General features: G+C 56.3%; 5 non-coding genes across 5 annotated transcripts; all 5 read left to right on the top strand.

Annotated features, from left to right (window-relative positions):
* The first annotated feature begins 201 nt into the window (after positions 1 to 201).
* Positions 202 to 274, top strand: TRNAG-UCC (transfer RNA glycine (anticodon UCC)). The gene has a single exon. It is a non-coding gene; the product is annotated as a tRNA-Gly (tRNA).
* A 1,022-nt stretch (positions 275 to 1,296) lies between these two features.
* TRNAL-CAG (transfer RNA leucine (anticodon CAG)) lies at positions 1,297 to 1,379 on the top strand. The gene has a single exon. It is a non-coding gene; the product is annotated as a tRNA-Leu (tRNA).
* Positions 1,380 to 8,325: 6,946 nt separating this feature from the next.
* TRNAS-AGA (transfer RNA serine (anticodon AGA)) lies at positions 8,326 to 8,407 on the top strand. Its single transcript has one exon. It is a non-coding gene; the product is annotated as a tRNA-Ser (tRNA).
* A 2,957-nt stretch (positions 8,408 to 11,364) lies between these two features.
* On the top strand, positions 11,365 to 11,436 carry TRNAM-CAU (transfer RNA methionine (anticodon CAU)). The gene has a single exon. It is a non-coding gene; the product is annotated as a tRNA-Met (tRNA).
* A 3,150-nt stretch (positions 11,437 to 14,586) lies between these two features.
* TRNAG-UCC (transfer RNA glycine (anticodon UCC)) lies at positions 14,587 to 14,658 on the top strand. Its single transcript has one exon. It is a non-coding gene; the product is annotated as a tRNA-Gly (tRNA).
* The last annotated feature ends 939 nt before the right edge of the window (positions 14,659 to 15,597 follow it).

Genomic DNA, 15,597 nt, shown 5'->3' with positions numbered 1-15,597 from the left:
ACAGAGAGAAGCCCAGAGTCATCCGATGGGCTTGAGGCCGTGTGTGTGCAGGGGGCTGGAAGGAGGCCATCCGGGCTGTGAAGTGGAGAGAGTGGAGTTTGTGAGCTGGAAGAGCAGGAGGCAGGGGAGTCTGGGAAGTGGAGGGGCAGGAGGGAGGCGAGGCTGCGGGGTGGAGGAGCAGGAGCAGGAGTGGGTCGAGGAGCGTTGGTGGTTATAGTGGTGAGCATAGCTGCCTTCCAAGCAGTTGACCCGGGTTCGATTCCTGGCCAACGCAGACAAGGTTCTTTTACTCAGCCTGGCTCCAGAGGGCCTTGCCTCTCCTCTTCCAAACCAACCCAGCTTCCAGTCGAGGCCCTCCCCTTGACTCCCCCTCCAGCCTTGCCTCATGGCCAGGCCTCTGGGCACCTCCTAGGCCAGCAGACACAGGCCTGGCTCTTAGCAAGGCCCGCCTTGGCAAAAGCAGACTGCAGGGGCTGCTTTGGACCCTTCAGAGATTCTCAGGGAGTGCTGTAGCACTGGAGCAGGTGCCCAGAGAACTTTGGGATTCTCCATGCCTGGGTATCACCCTCACGTTTCAGTGGGGCTCAGGCACTGAGCCGCCTGCTCTAGCTTTGGGGCTAGCCCTGCTTTGAGCAGGCATTTGGACTAGTGCCCTCCTGAGATGCCTTGCAGTCTAGTTCCTTCCACGAAGCAACAAATCCCAGAGAGAGCTGTGACCTCCTTCCTCTGCACCATGGGCGGCAAGCGGGCCTCTTCCCCACAGGAACTGGAGCTCAGTCATTGCTCAGCACTTGGCGCATCTCGTGTCCTTTCGCCTTGACTCTCCAGCCCCTTTCCCACACACTGACTCCTTGAGACCACCCCAGCATTCCCCCAGGGGTTGGTGTGGCAGAGCCCTCCTTGCCCACGGAGGGCAGGGAAGAAGGAAGCACCCTTGTTGCCCCAGGAACCGTCCATGAGAAAGGCAGGCGTGTGCCTGGAGCCCCTTGACAGGATGTTGGCGTGCGCAGAGCCGTAATTTGCTGACGGTTCCTTTGCTTGGTCCTGTGAAGGATTGCCTTGGCCTTTGGGAGACGCGTCGGAAGCGTGCTGCCCCTGTGCTGGCTACTCGTGTTCCGTGTGGTCTGAAGCGCGTGTAGGAGCTGCGGTCGCCTGTCAGCAGCCCGTGGTGGGAGCAGGGCAAGGGTGCTGCCAGGAGCCAGCTCCCCCTGCAGCAGTGCCAGGAGGAGGCTGCCTGAGGTGGGCTGGCTCTGGCAGCTGCAGGGGGAGGAGTGGCGGCAGCAGCAGCAGCAGTGGGTCAGGATGGCCGAGCGGTCTAAGGCGCTGCATTCAGGTTGCAGTCTCCCTGGGAGGCGTGGGTTCGACTCCCACTCCTGACAGGCTCTTCTCTCTCTTGGCCTCCTTCCCTCTCCTCACTGCAGGCTTCTTGCTCCTCTGGGGGCTCTGCTCAGCTCTTGCTGCAGTCCCAGCTCCTGCAGAAGGAGAAAGGGCCATACCCATGCTGCCCCACCAGTACCAGCTGGGTAGGCCTACAACAGAAACAGGGAGGGAGAGCCAGCCCCTGGGGAATTCCACTTGGCCGCTCTCCCCTGCAAAACTCGCATTCTGCATGCCTCTCCCCGCATTTCAGTGCGCATCTCTGGACATTCTTCAAACATTCGCTCACACAATCCTCTCTCCCTGCAACAACCCTTCTGGCTGGAAGGCATTTCAGGCAGTCAGAGAGGGCATCCTCCTGCTTCAAGCAGGCTCACACCACCTGATCAGTGCTTTCTCCTTTCGGGTCATACAATACCTTGAGGACAGACATTTCACAGCCTCTTGGCACCCCGGCTCCCATGCTTAGGCACCCTCAGGGTGATCATTTGGGTTCGTGTAACCAGTCACAAACTGCCTCTTCAATTTCTGACCACGGCGCTCATCCTCCAGCCGTTGCAGTAGCCTCCTTGCAGGCGCTGGAGGGAGGCTCCGATTCGATCCCTGCTAAGCATTTTCTTCTACCAGCTAAGCGAGCCTTGCGTCCTCAGCCTCTCCTCCCAAGGCCAGAGCACCCGGCCCCTGACTATCCTAGGGATCCTCCGCTGAACTTGCTCCACTTTATCACCACCTTTCCTTGGTTCCCCAGATAGTCCTTCTTCCCCTTTTTTGGTGACGGGGCAACTTTTCCCTCTCCTTAGTCAGCAGGGAGCTCCTCTGCCCTCTGCTCCCGAAGCTGGAGAGCCCCTCAGATGCGTCCTTCCCTCTTTCAGGTCCAATGGCACATTCTGTAGGTGCCAATCCAGGATGTGGCGTTGACAAGCAGGATTTCAACCCCAAAAGTTTCGCGGAACTGGCAGTTCCTCACCAGCAAACATGGACAGCACCAGTGGGAAGAGGGGCAGGTGGGCGTAGAGGCCGACCAGGAAGAGGCCAACAGGGATGTGGCGGGCTCTGGGGCATTTCTCTCCAACGCTGCTGACAGGAGAGAGACATCCTCACTCACGCAATGCCACCACAGGTTGCATGAGCACTGGTGGCATTTTTCAGAAGGACCGCAGTCAGGAAGTACGAGCCACACAAGAGGTCTTCCTGTGCACACAGGAAGAGGAAGAGGGGACATGCACAAGGTGGTATCAGAGCATGCCGGAGCACGTCGTAATTGAGGGAGATGCTGAAGGAGCTGCGTCGGGTCCTCCTGCGAGCTCTTCCCTCTGCTGAACGTCCTCCCCTGCCCTCTCTCTTGGTTGCCTCGTTCAGCAAGGTCAGGAGCTTGGCTAGGACTGCAACCAAGGGTAAGGATATCTGCTTAACTTACCCAGGCAGACTGGCAGGCTGTCCAACACGGGGGTGAAGGGAGGCAGCAGCAGAGACCGCAAGTGCAAGCATCGAACCACCGATCGCTGGGCCATGAATGTAGTCTGTGAGGTGCAATGTTGAAGGGGTTAAGCTGGAAACTTCATAACCAGGTCTAATTAGGCGAGAAGAAGATTCTCACAGGTTACCAGCCTGGGTCTTGTACGAGAGGGCATGCCAGGCTTGCGCAAAGAGCTCTGGCACTCCCTTGAAAGATCCTGTGAGTAGAGAGTGCCCAGTGGCCCTGGAGGAAGGCTGCACTTGGTGGTGGCCAGGGAGATGGAGAGACTGCCAGGCTCAGCCAGGAGCATATGGCTCAGCGAGGGTGGCCAGAGGGGAAAGACAGGGTCTGTCCAGGTGGTCCCATGGTGTAATGGTGAGCAGTCTGGACTCTGAATCCAGTGATCTGCGTTCACAGCTTAGTGGGACCTCCGAGTTTTGGCTCCCTCAGGGCTTTCCTCAGCATGCTTACACTTTATCCCTTGCCTTGCTGTTGGGTCAATTGTTTAATGCACTCTGATCTTCCTTCCTTTCCTGTGCTCCCAGCCCTGGGACTGACATCAGTGCCCTTTCTCCTGCCCTGTGCCACCATAGCTCTGCAGCTTTCCTGAGTGCTGGCCCTGTCCCCTCCCTTGTTCTTGACTGCTCCTGGATGAGGGCATCCAGCAGTGGCTCAACACCTGAGGTGGAGATCATGCAGTCCACGCCCGGCTCAAAGCAGGGTCAAGTAGAGGACCTTTTTCATGGCCTTGCCTGGTTGGATGTTGGACATCTCCAAAGATGGAGAATCTACAACCTCCGTGGGCAACCGTTTCCCATCTTTGACCACCACTCTGTGTGGCATTAGTGGTATTTCCACCCCTGTCCATTGCTTCTTGTTCCATCCATTTCTCTGAGGCTTTTCTGTCTTTCTCTTGCCTGCTTGCTTGTTTTTGGTGCTCTGGTCTCAGTTCAGGGAGCTCCACCCACAACTTGCAGTGCCCCATGCATGGGGACAGGCTCACTGTCATGGGAGAGAGCAGGTTTGCCCTCTTCCTTTGTCCTGGGTTCGGCTGGGAGAGAGTTAACTTTCACAAGAAGCCGAGCATGGGGTTTCCGGGTGGTGAGCAGTTGCATTGTGCATCACTCGCTTTATATATTCTTCTGTTACTATTATTGTTATTTCTTCTCTCCTTGTGTTGTCCTATTAAACTGTCCTTATCTCAACTGACAAGGTTTTACCTTTTCTTCCGATTCTCCTCCGCATCCCACCAGGGCAGGGAGGAGTGAGCGAGCGGCCGCGTGGTGCTCAGTTGCCAGCTGGGCTGAAACCATGACAGCCTTGCAGAGGGCTTGGCCAACTGAGGGGGGAGGAGAACAAAGCACCACGAGTCGCCAGCTATGCTGCACAAGGTCTTTAATGAGAAGGAGGAAATGCAGTGGCACAGAAGAGAGACCAAGAAACACGCCTGCAGGGTTCAGGGAGGCACAGAGAATGGCCCATTTCCCAAGGACAAGCTCCACACAAAGCGCTTGCCTTTTCCCATTCTGCTCTACCTGGTGACAATCCCAGCCCAGCAAGAGCAGTCCCTAACTCCGGCACCCTCCCCCGTCGGCAGGAGGTTCAGCAAAGCAGAAGAGAACGAGTGTTGTCTCAAGGAGCTCAGAGCAAAGCAAAGCCAGAGGAGGCACGGCGAGGCCTGCCGTGCAGCGAGGAGCAGCGGGCACAGGTCCCTCCTGCCAGGTGGGATGAGGACACGCAGCCCGCCTGCAAGCCCTGGCCATGCTCCTGATGCAGAGTTCCCATCTTCCTTCCCGCTACGAAGGGGATGACCCGCCAGCTTCAGCAGTTCAGACTGCAGCGGGTGGGAGGCAGACACAGCCCTGACCCCCCCAGACCAAGGGAGCCCCCAGAAGAGATGGGAACCCCCCCGGCGCTGAGGGAGCTCCCAACAGCAGCTGACAGAGAGGATCCCACGGCTGTGCTCTGAGGGAAAGAGGTGAGGATGGGGCCCGGCAGGGTCACCACCACCGCGGAGGCCTGGATGGCCACCGTTGAGTCAGCGCAGCGGGCGACACAGGGCTCACTGCAGCTGCTGGCAAGTGGGGTTGGGCCAGAGGCGCCGCAGGGCGTTGGGAGACAGGGTCTGAAGCAAGACATCTCTCGGTGAGGGAGGCAAAGCTGAAACACAGAGCAGGCAGGGAGCACGAGCCTCAGTATCAGTCTGTCTTTCTTTTCCTCAGCTCTCTCTGTGGACACACTTTGTTTTAAAAACACCTGGTGCGCCTACAGTTCCCACGGCCCTCATCGTGCCCTCCGAATTGCACGGCACAGGACGGCTGAACCGCTTTCAGGATAGGACCCAGCACAGTGGGTTTAAAGCACCCGTGGCAAGACTGGTCATACCCCATCTCCTGAACAAACATTGCTGTCATAAAGATGGCACTGGAGGCACTTGGCCATTTCGTTAGAGACCATCTGCTACAGGCAGACATTCTGGTGGGCAGACGTCCCTGCAGCTCAGCCCCATTGATCCCCTTGTGCTTTAAAGAAACCCCCTCTTCCCAGCCCTCCCCAGCCACCTCCGCCAAAAGGGACAGAGGTGACAGCCCTTAAACAGTTCTGTTGCAGGGCCAAGCTGAGGCAGCCCAAGTATCAACCTGAGTAGCCACCATGACAGCAGCTCAGCCCACAGGGAGAGATGGAGCGGACTCAGGCTTACCTCGTTCCTCGAGGAAAGGGAGGCAAGAGAGGAGGATGCAGAGCCCGGAGCAGCGCAGGTTTTATGCTGTGTCCCAGATCCCCGCGGGCCACAAACATTACTTGCTCATGAAGCATCTAAACACCTAGCAGCTGCCGCTTGCCAAGGCCTCGCTGGTGATTAAGCCCTTGCCTCTTTCATCTGAAATGTTGTGCTCCTGCTTCATACCACCAAACATCAAAACGATTCGTCTGTGTCCCAGCTTCAGAAGGCCAATCAGCTCGGAGGTCTCAGGCTAGTGTACAAGGAGATTTTCAGTGCGTTTTCCTAATACGGATTGCCTTTGTCACTTGGCCTTCTTCATGGTGAGCACGGCCACCAGTCACGGTCAAATTCAGCTATGAGGGACACCTCAAGTCAGCTCTCAAGTGCTTTCAGTGCAGACACTCAGGCTAACCCTGAGAAACATTTCTCCCACCGGGTCATCGTAGACACACAGGAGACTCTGAGTAAGTTCAAGCAGAACGTCAAGACCGCACAGTCCCATATGGGAGAAGAGAAATCAGCAGGACAAGGCCCAGAGCCTGCTGAGGTACCTGGGAAGTCTGGTCTGCTCGGAGCAGGGGACAGGAGCAGAAGACCTCCAGAGGTCCATTCCAAACTTCATTATTCTGGGTTACCCTGAGTCACACAAGCCCTTGAGCAACCACCAAAAGGCAATGCCTTGGAAGACAGCAAATGCAGGAGATTGCATAGAAGCCCCCGTAGATTCAGGATGGTGCTAAAATGTGTGGAAATGCCCTTGACGCAAGCAGAACTTTGGGGCTGTGAGCTCTGGTATCCCTGGCACGCCTGAGGCAGGCGTGTCCACTGAAGTCCATAGCAGGGTGACTCATGTTTGCCTGGAGTTCAGGGTTTTTCCCAACTCTTCCACCTCACGATGACTCCCAGGTGCTCCGGGAGACTGATCCGATGTCCCTTTGAAATCTGAAAAGCATGGAATGGGTCACCTCATCCCTGACCCAGGAAAAAGAGCCATGAGCTTTTGGCTCCCTGCCCTGAGCCTCTCCTCAGAAGCAGGCCATCCAGGCCTTTGGCCTCTGGGATGACCTTACGGAGCAAAAGAGGTCAATTTGGGTGTGGGTCTCTTTCAGGGAAGGACGCGGGCATCTCTTTGATCACCCTCCTACGCATTGATTTCCTTGTTTCCAACAGATTCTCCACTTCCCAAGCTGAGCCCAGACCCCTGGTTGGACGATGCGTGAGGGCCTGGTCAAGTCATCAAGGGACACGGCTATGGAGATCCAAGGGAGAGATCGCTTTGGAGAGACTTGCCTGACCCTCTGGTCACAGTTCATTGTGAAAGTTAATACAGGCCGTTTGAATTAACTTTTCAGTCCTCTCAGCTGTTGTTCACAAAATCATACAAAAAACATTCATGGCACTTCTCTCTTTCCTTGGTCTTGCGGGAATAAACTCCAGGGGATGGGTATGGCGTGGAAAGGAGAAAAGCACTTCTTTTCATGGCTGGACGGAGGCAATGTGACTGCAAGATGCGGTTAGGGTGGGCATTTCAGTAGGGCATGATCGAGCACGCGCAATCACGATCCCCCTCTTTCTAACTCCACCTACACTAGCACTGCTGATGACAGAGTGGGAGTCTGTAAATACTGTGCTAACACAACCTCCCCCTCCCACCCCACCATCCAGCTTGGTTTTTGAGTGTCAGCACAGCAAAGAACATTGCCTTATTCTTGAAGCAGCCCTGCAACCAGAGACTTGAGAAGCTTTGTCCCCTTTAGGTAGGGAGTCTACTTGTGAGAGGCTCCTTGCGTTTCCCTTGGCCCACAGGCCATAAGCTGCAAGAGAAATGAGGGTGTCTCAGTTCTCAGTCACCAGGACCATCGTTACATCCAGTTCCGGTAAACTTCAGGGTGTCAGACAGGCACTACCAAATCTACCACGTCCACACTGACTCATTAATGCCATTTTCCTGCTCCAGAGCCAAAATGGAATCGGAGCTGCTTTCATCTAGTGATGTAAATTATTGCTTTTGTGGATTGTTTAATATTTTGGTCCATGCTCAAGAATGTCACAATGCTTGCGGTGCTGGGAAAAAGCTCTGGACATACCTATTCCACCAAAACAAGCTCTCTCCAGTCTCCCTCTAAGTCATCCGCACCTCCCGTTTATTCTCCCTTTGCCCCTCCTGACTTTTCCTCAGCCAGGCTCTACCTCGCCCTTGCCATAGATCTCTCCCACTCTCGCAAACCATTCCCCCTACACACCAACAACCTGCATGGCAGTCATGGTCTTTGTTCAAGGCTTGACACCACCCTACGTCCCCAAGAGGCTGGAGGTGCTGCCGGGAGGTCACCACCTCCCCTGCAGGAGTGTCCTCCCCCTAGTGCTCCCAGCAAGCTTGGAGACCTCCTCAGCTAAATCTGAGAAGCAAAGTGGGGTCTAATATGCCCACCTGACGCTGGTTGTCTCCACACAGCTGCCTTCCCTTCTTCCCTGGAGGCAGCAGAGATGGCAGCTGGGGAGAGAAAGCATCCCCCCGTGGCAGGATATCCCAGATGTGCGGCTGAGGACAAGGCGCTGGGAGCTGCAGCTGTAGGCACTGGGAGCTGCAGCTGTAGCCCTGGGGCTACGCCTCTCAAGGCTGTGGAAGGCTGTCACCAGGTGCCCGTCATGCTCAGTGCAGGTCCCAAGTGCAGGGCTTCGAGTGGAGCATTGCCCTGAAAGTCCCAGGGAGGCAGGTGTCATTGCAGAGGGCATGTGATCGGCTGGGCAGAGAGGGCTGGAGCAGGTAGTTGTGGCCGAGTGGTGAAGGCGATGGACTAGAAATCCATTGGGGTTTCCCCGCGCAGGTTCGAATCCTGCCAACTACGGGGCGCACTCCCCTTTTGGGCTCCCTGCAATGGACCACACTGTTTGGGCTCCCTGCAGTGGACCACGCTGCAGCCGTGGGACTCCGCTCCACACAGTACCTGGTGCCCAGGGAGACGGTAAAACCCCCTTGCCTACAGCACTTGTCCCCGCACCCCCCTGCCCCCAAATTCCTGGATGAATGGGAAATCCTGCTCCCATTGACAAGGTAGGCAAGTTGGGGGAAGAGAACGGACCAGTGCCGAGTCTGAGCCGTGAAAAGAGGTCCACTGTTGTTGGTTCTTGAGCAGAACTTAAGAGCCTGAGCTCACCTGACATCCCAAGCAGAACAACCCCACCAGCTGTCTTCCCTATGCCTGAAACTACAGCAGCTCCTCTCCAAAGAGAGCCTGCACAACATGGTCCTCATTGCTAAAGATGAAGGCAAGACACCTCATGGATCTGAGATCTTGCCTGGGGTCCTGGGGATATTCTGCCTGACCCAGCCCCAGCCCTTGCACACGTGGACAACCTTTCCCCGGGGGCTTTCCAAATTTAACCGAAGAACGAGATGATAAGGGGTGGGTCTCTCCTGGCTCCTCCTCTTCTGGGAAAGACGTGGAAGTGCGAAAGAGGCCATGGTGGTGACTGCGGCATCAGGAGACCATCCCCTGCCATCACAGACCCTGATGGGTGGCATGGAAAAGACCTGGAGGCTTCCCAGAGGACTTCTCTCAGTCGCATACCCAGCTGCTCCCCACAGAGCAGCAGCAGAGGAGGGGCTGCAGGTAGCCTGCCTGGGTGGTTCAGCATCTTAAGGAAAAGGGAAACTTGGAGGGGCACATGCAGAGAGAGCCTGGAGAAGGAGAAGGAGAGAAGAGCCAGTGGCTGGTGCATGGTCCGTTCCCCGCAGCCATGCCACTGAGGGTGGCGGAAGCAGTGCAAGCAAAAGAGAAGCTGAAGGAGGTTGGCAGCACGGATGAAGAAGGAAAGGGGCAGTGGAAGGGGGACCCGGAGCTGAGCCAGGGACCTCTTGATCTGCAGTCAAATGCTCTCCTCTGAGCAATAGCCCCTGCAGCAGGCAGGCTGCGGCCGCACTCTCCGTGCTCACATCTGCTCCCCCATCCCAGCCCTCTCCATCCCGCTTTTGCTTTTGTCTCCTCTGCTTGCTTGCTGTGTGCTCTGGCGTGTGGATGGGACAGGGAACCAGCAAACACAAGCCCAAACATGCAGGCCTCAGCACTGCCACCTCGTCCCTCAGCCTCACCAAGAGGTTCTACTAGCTCAGCCTGCCCAGAGCCTTCCTGGGACACATCCAGCAGCATTTAAGACTGGCCACCACCCAGTCCGGATGGGCCAGCCCTGCCCTGGGGCGACTGGGAACCACCTCCACCCCCAGCAGCGTTGGGCAGGACAGGAATGGCACCAGGCACGGAGAGGAGGGGTTTCTCTGGCTCTTTGGCACCCTGCAAGGTGGCAGGGGCAGCCCTCGGCTGTTGGCGAGCAGCAAGGGCAGGGCTGCGCCGGGAGGGAAGACAAGCCAGGAGCTGGGGGGGAGCGCAGCACAGCACGGGCAGGGCAAGGCCCTCGCAGCTGGTGTGAAAGGCAAGGCAGTAACTGCTGTACGACTTGCTTAGAGGAAGGAACACTGCCTAGGACTAAGAGCTTTTACCTCAGGGTCAATGTGACCTGAAGACCCAACCTAAACCGTCTCTCACTGGCTGAGAACACCCCATACAGACAATAAAACAATAGGAGATTTGTCTTTCAAAAAAACTCCAGGTATATAACCAGGGCGAGAAAAGCAATCGACCTGAATCTAGTATAAAACCCCTCCGCCTGCACGGGACATTGGTCTAGAACCAGGAAGATTAACAGCCCACTGACCATACGTCCACACCACCTGCCCGGGAGAAGCACCTAGTGCTTACGCGAGCAATAGTAACTGATTAGCCCACCCCTTAACAGGAGTAATTTGACTGGTCAACACAACTGCATTGTAAACATCTAGAAACCCTGCTTTCCTCTATATCGGGGTCCTCCATGTGCTAGGCTGGGGCACCGCTATGTGCACAGCTAAAATTAGGGATTTAGGGATTCCCTTGGTAATTCTATGCTAAACGTCCTTGTCTCCCTCCTTGGCCAGCAAAGAACTGACTTTTACACTGGGTACAGTCCCGCACCCCGTGCGAGCTGGATTTCTGGGCAGGGTTGCAGCCCTCCTGAGCTCGCTGGAGAGCCACTCCTCTCCGCCCTGCCAAGCAACAAGGCTGCCCCCTGGCTCCGGGGTTTCCTTCAGTGCCTGCAGAGCCAGCTTGGGTGGTGAAAGAGAAAGTCCCCAGCCAGGGTTATGGGCAGGAGCTGTGGGGAGAAGGGCAAGGCAAGGCCCTTGAGCTACCCTCCTGTCGTGGTTTTTAGATACAAGATACAGTTTTAGATACAAGAACTAGATACAAATACAAATAATACAAATCAAGTGATGCACACCGATGCCCAGTTAGTGCCCGAGCAGCGATCCGCCCCCCCAGCCAGCTCCCCCCAGTTTATATACTGGGCATGACGTCATATGGTATGGAATATGCCTCTGGCTAGTTTGGGCCAGCTCTCCTGGCTGTGTCCCCTCCCAACTTCTTGTGCCCCTCCAGCCTTCTTGCAGGCTGGGCATGAGAAGCTGAACTATCCTTGACTGAGTATAAAGACTACTTAGCAACAACTAAAACCATCAGGGTGTTATGAAGATAATTTTCCCACTAAATGCAAAGCACTGCACGGTCCCAGCTACTAGGAAGCAAATTAAGTCTCTGCATGCCAGCCAAAACCAGGACAGCAGCCCAGGCCCAAAGGAGGTGAAGTTTCCAGGGAGACAATTTTGCTGCGCGGGTGAGGGCACAGGATAGACAAAGGGAAGGAGGCATGAGCGCTGGCAGTGCCAGGGAGCATGAGGCCGGGCTGTGGGAGGTCCCAGCTGAGGCGCCAGGGGAGCAGAGTGGCGCAGCGGAAGCGTGCTGGGCCCATAACCCAGAGGTCGATGGATCGAAACCATCCTCTGCTAATTGCTTTTTCCTCCTGCTGCCTCTCCCAGCAACTTTTCACCTGCACTGCTCTGGCTCTCTGCGCGGCCATGCCCATGGCCCTCCCGCTCCCTCAGCCCCTTCTCTCTGCCACCGCCGCCTTCTTTCTCCTTTGCCTTCTTACGAGCCAGCACTCCCAAAGGGACCCTCACCAAGGCAGACCCGTGGGTCTGCAGCGGCAGCCAGACCTCCCCCCACAAGGAACTGGGGGTCCTGGGGACACCAGTGTTTCTCCCTTCCCGTCAGGCAGCTCAATCCCAACTTCCCAGACGCAAGCGGGCACCTCCAGGAATCTGCAGGTGGGGAGGAGGACAAGGCTGGTGCTACTCTGGCAAACACCTGTCCAATCAACTTGACCATCTCGGGGTTTTCTCCATCCTAGTCTCTTTGCTGCCGTGCCCACGCGCAGGTCCAGCCAGGAGCAGGGCCGAGCAGGTATTCCCAATGGGCACTGTATTGGCTCTATGTGGCTAGGTGTTGGCAGCGGAGGGGAGAGGGGGTGCTGCAGGGTGGCCTCTGTGAGCAGAGGCAAGGGGCTGCCCTGCCGCTGCACACAGCTGATTCCAGCTGCCTCCACAACACTGAGCCACTTGCGCAGCTTTTCCTGACAGGCCTGAAGCCTGTGGAAGAGCCCACGCTGAAACAGATTTTCCTGTTCAGGTCTGCAGCACGGGGAGAACCCATGCCGGAGCCGTCTGCAGTGAAGGACTGTAGCTGAGCCTGGTAAAAGTGAGAGGAATGGCGGTGTTTTGTTTGTCTTTCATTCCTCACTACCCAAAACCGCACACGGCCTGATCCTTTTCTTCCCCTCTGGCTGCTCTGGACTAGAATGCAGTGCTGGACACCCCCCCTCTCTCACTCCCACAAGCATGTCCACTGAACAGCAGGACCGCTGAACCCTGGGCCTGACCGTAGGTCTGTGCAGAGGGCATGCGTGGAGCCTGGGCCCGGTTTGTCTGGTGTCCCAGGGATCGAGGGCAGGCAGACCAGCCTGCTGTTGTGCAGGTCCTCCTTTGTGCCTTTTGGGAAGATAGGAGCGACACTGACTTGCTTCCAGGCCTCAGGAACCTCTCCCAATTGCCGTGACCTTTCAAAGACAATGGAGAGCAGCCTCTTGCAGAAGTTCTCCTTGTCTGAGTGCTTCACGAGCTGGCAGCAGGAAGATGGCATGGGTATCTGCAGGTGAGCTCCCTTCTACTTTTGTACCTGATGGGCCAGAAGCCAGAAGATCGCTTGGATGTTGACCGTGAGGTCGCCTCTGGCTCTGCAGGTGATGGGCCATGCACAGGAATATTGCTTGCGCTAGGTGCTTGTGTTCATTCCATAGTGGATACCACTGCCTGGTGTATCTTTTTATATCTGAACGCTTCTTGTTCCAAAGGAAGGGGACAGCCCATCAGGGGGAGACCTGAGAACATGCGGGCGCGACAGTGTCAAAAATGGCCGTCAGCCAATCACAAAGCAATATGAGAACCCATGGGGAATGACGCTGTCAAGAGTTGCCTCTTTGCTGTATTTAGTGAGTGGGGCTTCCTCTTCAGATGTGCTTCTGGGTACACAGGTAGGGTTGGCTGGTCCTCACAGCCAATCACAGGTCTGCCTGAGAGCAGGTGGGTATGACGGGGTCAAGAGATGGCTGTCAGCCAATCACAGAGCAGTAGGAAAACATGTTGGTTATGGTGTCTAATAAGAAAATGGCAGCTGAAAGAAAGTGGTGCCCCCGTGTATGTAGAGGAAGGTACGTCCTGGTCAGCTGTACTTCATCATTCATCAGTGCTGGCATGGGGATTGACCAAAGCAATCATCCACCAGCAAAACCAGGAGCAGCACAAGGCAGATTTTAGCCCAGGAACAGGTAATGCCTAGAGTCCTGCAAAACAAATTGCTTACAGGCATGCAGCACGGAATGTGGCAGATGCTCATATCTGACCAAGTGGATCAAGAAACTTGTGCTAGAAATAATCCACTTGGCCTATTTGCACATTACGTAGATAGAGAATTGTTACCCTAGCATTGCCTGCTTTCCGCTCACTGATTGCTGAGCTAATCCTAGACAAGTGTACAAGATAGGGACATATCCAGTGACTCAGAAGAAACCCAGGCTGGCTGCTGTGCCTTTTTAATTCAACCAAAGGGTGCATCGTGCAACCACATGTTAGCCTGGGACAGCGTGAATGTGGCTCCGACTGGGGCAGACTCCGCCTGAGTTACCTCAGTGTTATGCCCTACGGTATTCCCAAGGGGCACTGTGTTGGCTACATCTGGCAAGGTTTTGGTAGTGGAGGGGTTAGGGGGTGCTGCAGGGTGGCCTCTGTGAGAAGAGATAAGGGGCTGCCCTGTGCCAGACACAGCCAGTTCCACCGCACGACACAGCTGAGCCGTCATCAAAGTTTGTGGCCCCTCTGTGAAAACATATTCCAGAAAGGGCAGAAAACGCCAGGCAGAGCGAGGCGGAAGGAACAAAAAGAGCGGGAAAGGGCAGAGGGAAGATGCATCCCGCTTGGGCAGGTAACGGAGTGTGGTGTGAAGGAGTAAAGTTGAGCCTGGGAGAGGGGAGAGGAAAGGCGGTGTTTTATGTTTGTCTTTTTGTTTGTCACTGTGTGAATGCGCTTTAATTGGCAAAAAATGAATTCTGCCCAAGTCAAGCCTGACTTGCCCGCAACAGTGTTTGCTAAGGCATGTCCTTGTGTTTATCTTGACCCATGCGATTTGTCATCCTGTTTTCAGTGCTCCGCATCCCCCTGAGGGTGGGGAAAGTAGTGAGCAGCTGGGTGGGTGTTTGTCTGTGCTTAAAGCACGAGAGGTACATCCAGAGAAAGGCCCATCGCGTTGCATAGTACATGCCCAGCGGGCAGCTGTATGAAGGCAGATGGGGAGCATCAGCATTGCCATCAGGCAGCAGGTTGAGTTTCCCTAGCCAACACGTCAGACAGAGAGAAGCCCAGAGTCATCCGATGGGCTTGAGGCCGTGTGTGTGCAGGGGGCTGGAAGGAGGCCATCCGGGCTGTGAAGTGGAGAGAGTGGAGTTTGTGAGCTGGAAGAGCAGGAGGCAGGGGAGTCTGGGAAGTGGAGGGGCAGGAGGGAGGCGAGGCTGCGGGGTGGAGGAGCAGGAGGCAGGAGTGGGTCGAGGAGCGTTGGTGGTATAGTGGTGAGCATAGCTGCCTTCCAAGCAGTTGACCCGGGTTCGATTCCTGGCCAACGCAGACAAGGTTCTTTTACTCAGCCTGGCTCCAGAGGGCCTTGCCTCTCCTCTTCCAAACCAACCCAGCTTCCAGTCGAGGCCCTCCCCTTGACTCCCCCTCCAGCCTTGCCTCATGGCCAGGCCTCTGGGCACCTCCTAGGCCAGCAGACACAGGCCTGGCTCTTAGCAAGGCCCGCCTTGGCAAAAGCAGACTGCAGGGGCTGCTTTGGACCCTTCAGAGATTCTCAGGGAGTGCTGTAGCACTGGAGCAGGTGCCCAGAGAACTTTGGGATTCTCCATGCCTGGGTATCACCCTCACGTTTCAGTGGGGCTCAGGCACTGAGCCGCCTGCTCTAGCTTTGGGCTAGCCCTGCTTTGAGCAGGCATTTGGACTAGTGCCCTCCTGAGATGCCTTGCAGTCTAGTTCCTTCCACGAAGCAACAAATCCCAGAGAGAGCTGTGACCTCCTTCCTCTGCACCATGGGCGGCAAGCGGGCCTCTTCCCCACAGGAACTGGAGCTCAGTCATTGCTCAGCACTTGGCGCATCTCGTGTCCTTTCGCCTTGACTCTCCAGCCCCTTTCCCACACACTGACTCCTTGAGACCACCCCAGCATTCCCCCAGGGGTTGGTGTGGCAGAGCCCTCCTTGCCCACGGAGGGCAGGGAAGAAGGAAGCACCCTTGTTGCCCCAGGAACCGTCCATGAGAAAGGCAGGCGTGTGCCTGGAGCCCCTTGACAGGATGTTGGCGTGCGCAGAGCCGTAATTTGCTGACGGTTCCTTTGCTTGGTCCTGTGAAGGATTGCCTTGGCCTTTGGGAGACGCGTCGGAAGCGTGCTGCCCCTGTGCTGGCTACTCGTGTTCCGTGTGGTCTGAAGCGCGTGTAGGAGCTGCGGTCGCCTGTCAGCAGCCCGTGGTGGGAGCAGGGCAAGGGTGCTGCCAGGAGCCAGCTCCCCCTGCAG

Source organism: Gymnogyps californianus, unplaced genomic scaffold (genome assembly GCF_018139145.2).
Source record: "Gymnogyps californianus isolate 813 unplaced genomic scaffold, ASM1813914v2 HiC_scaffold_180, whole genome shotgun sequence".
Taxonomy (NCBI): Eukaryota; Metazoa; Chordata; class Aves; order Accipitriformes; family Cathartidae; genus Gymnogyps; species Gymnogyps californianus.
This window is presented reverse-complemented; position numbering and strand designations above follow the sequence as displayed.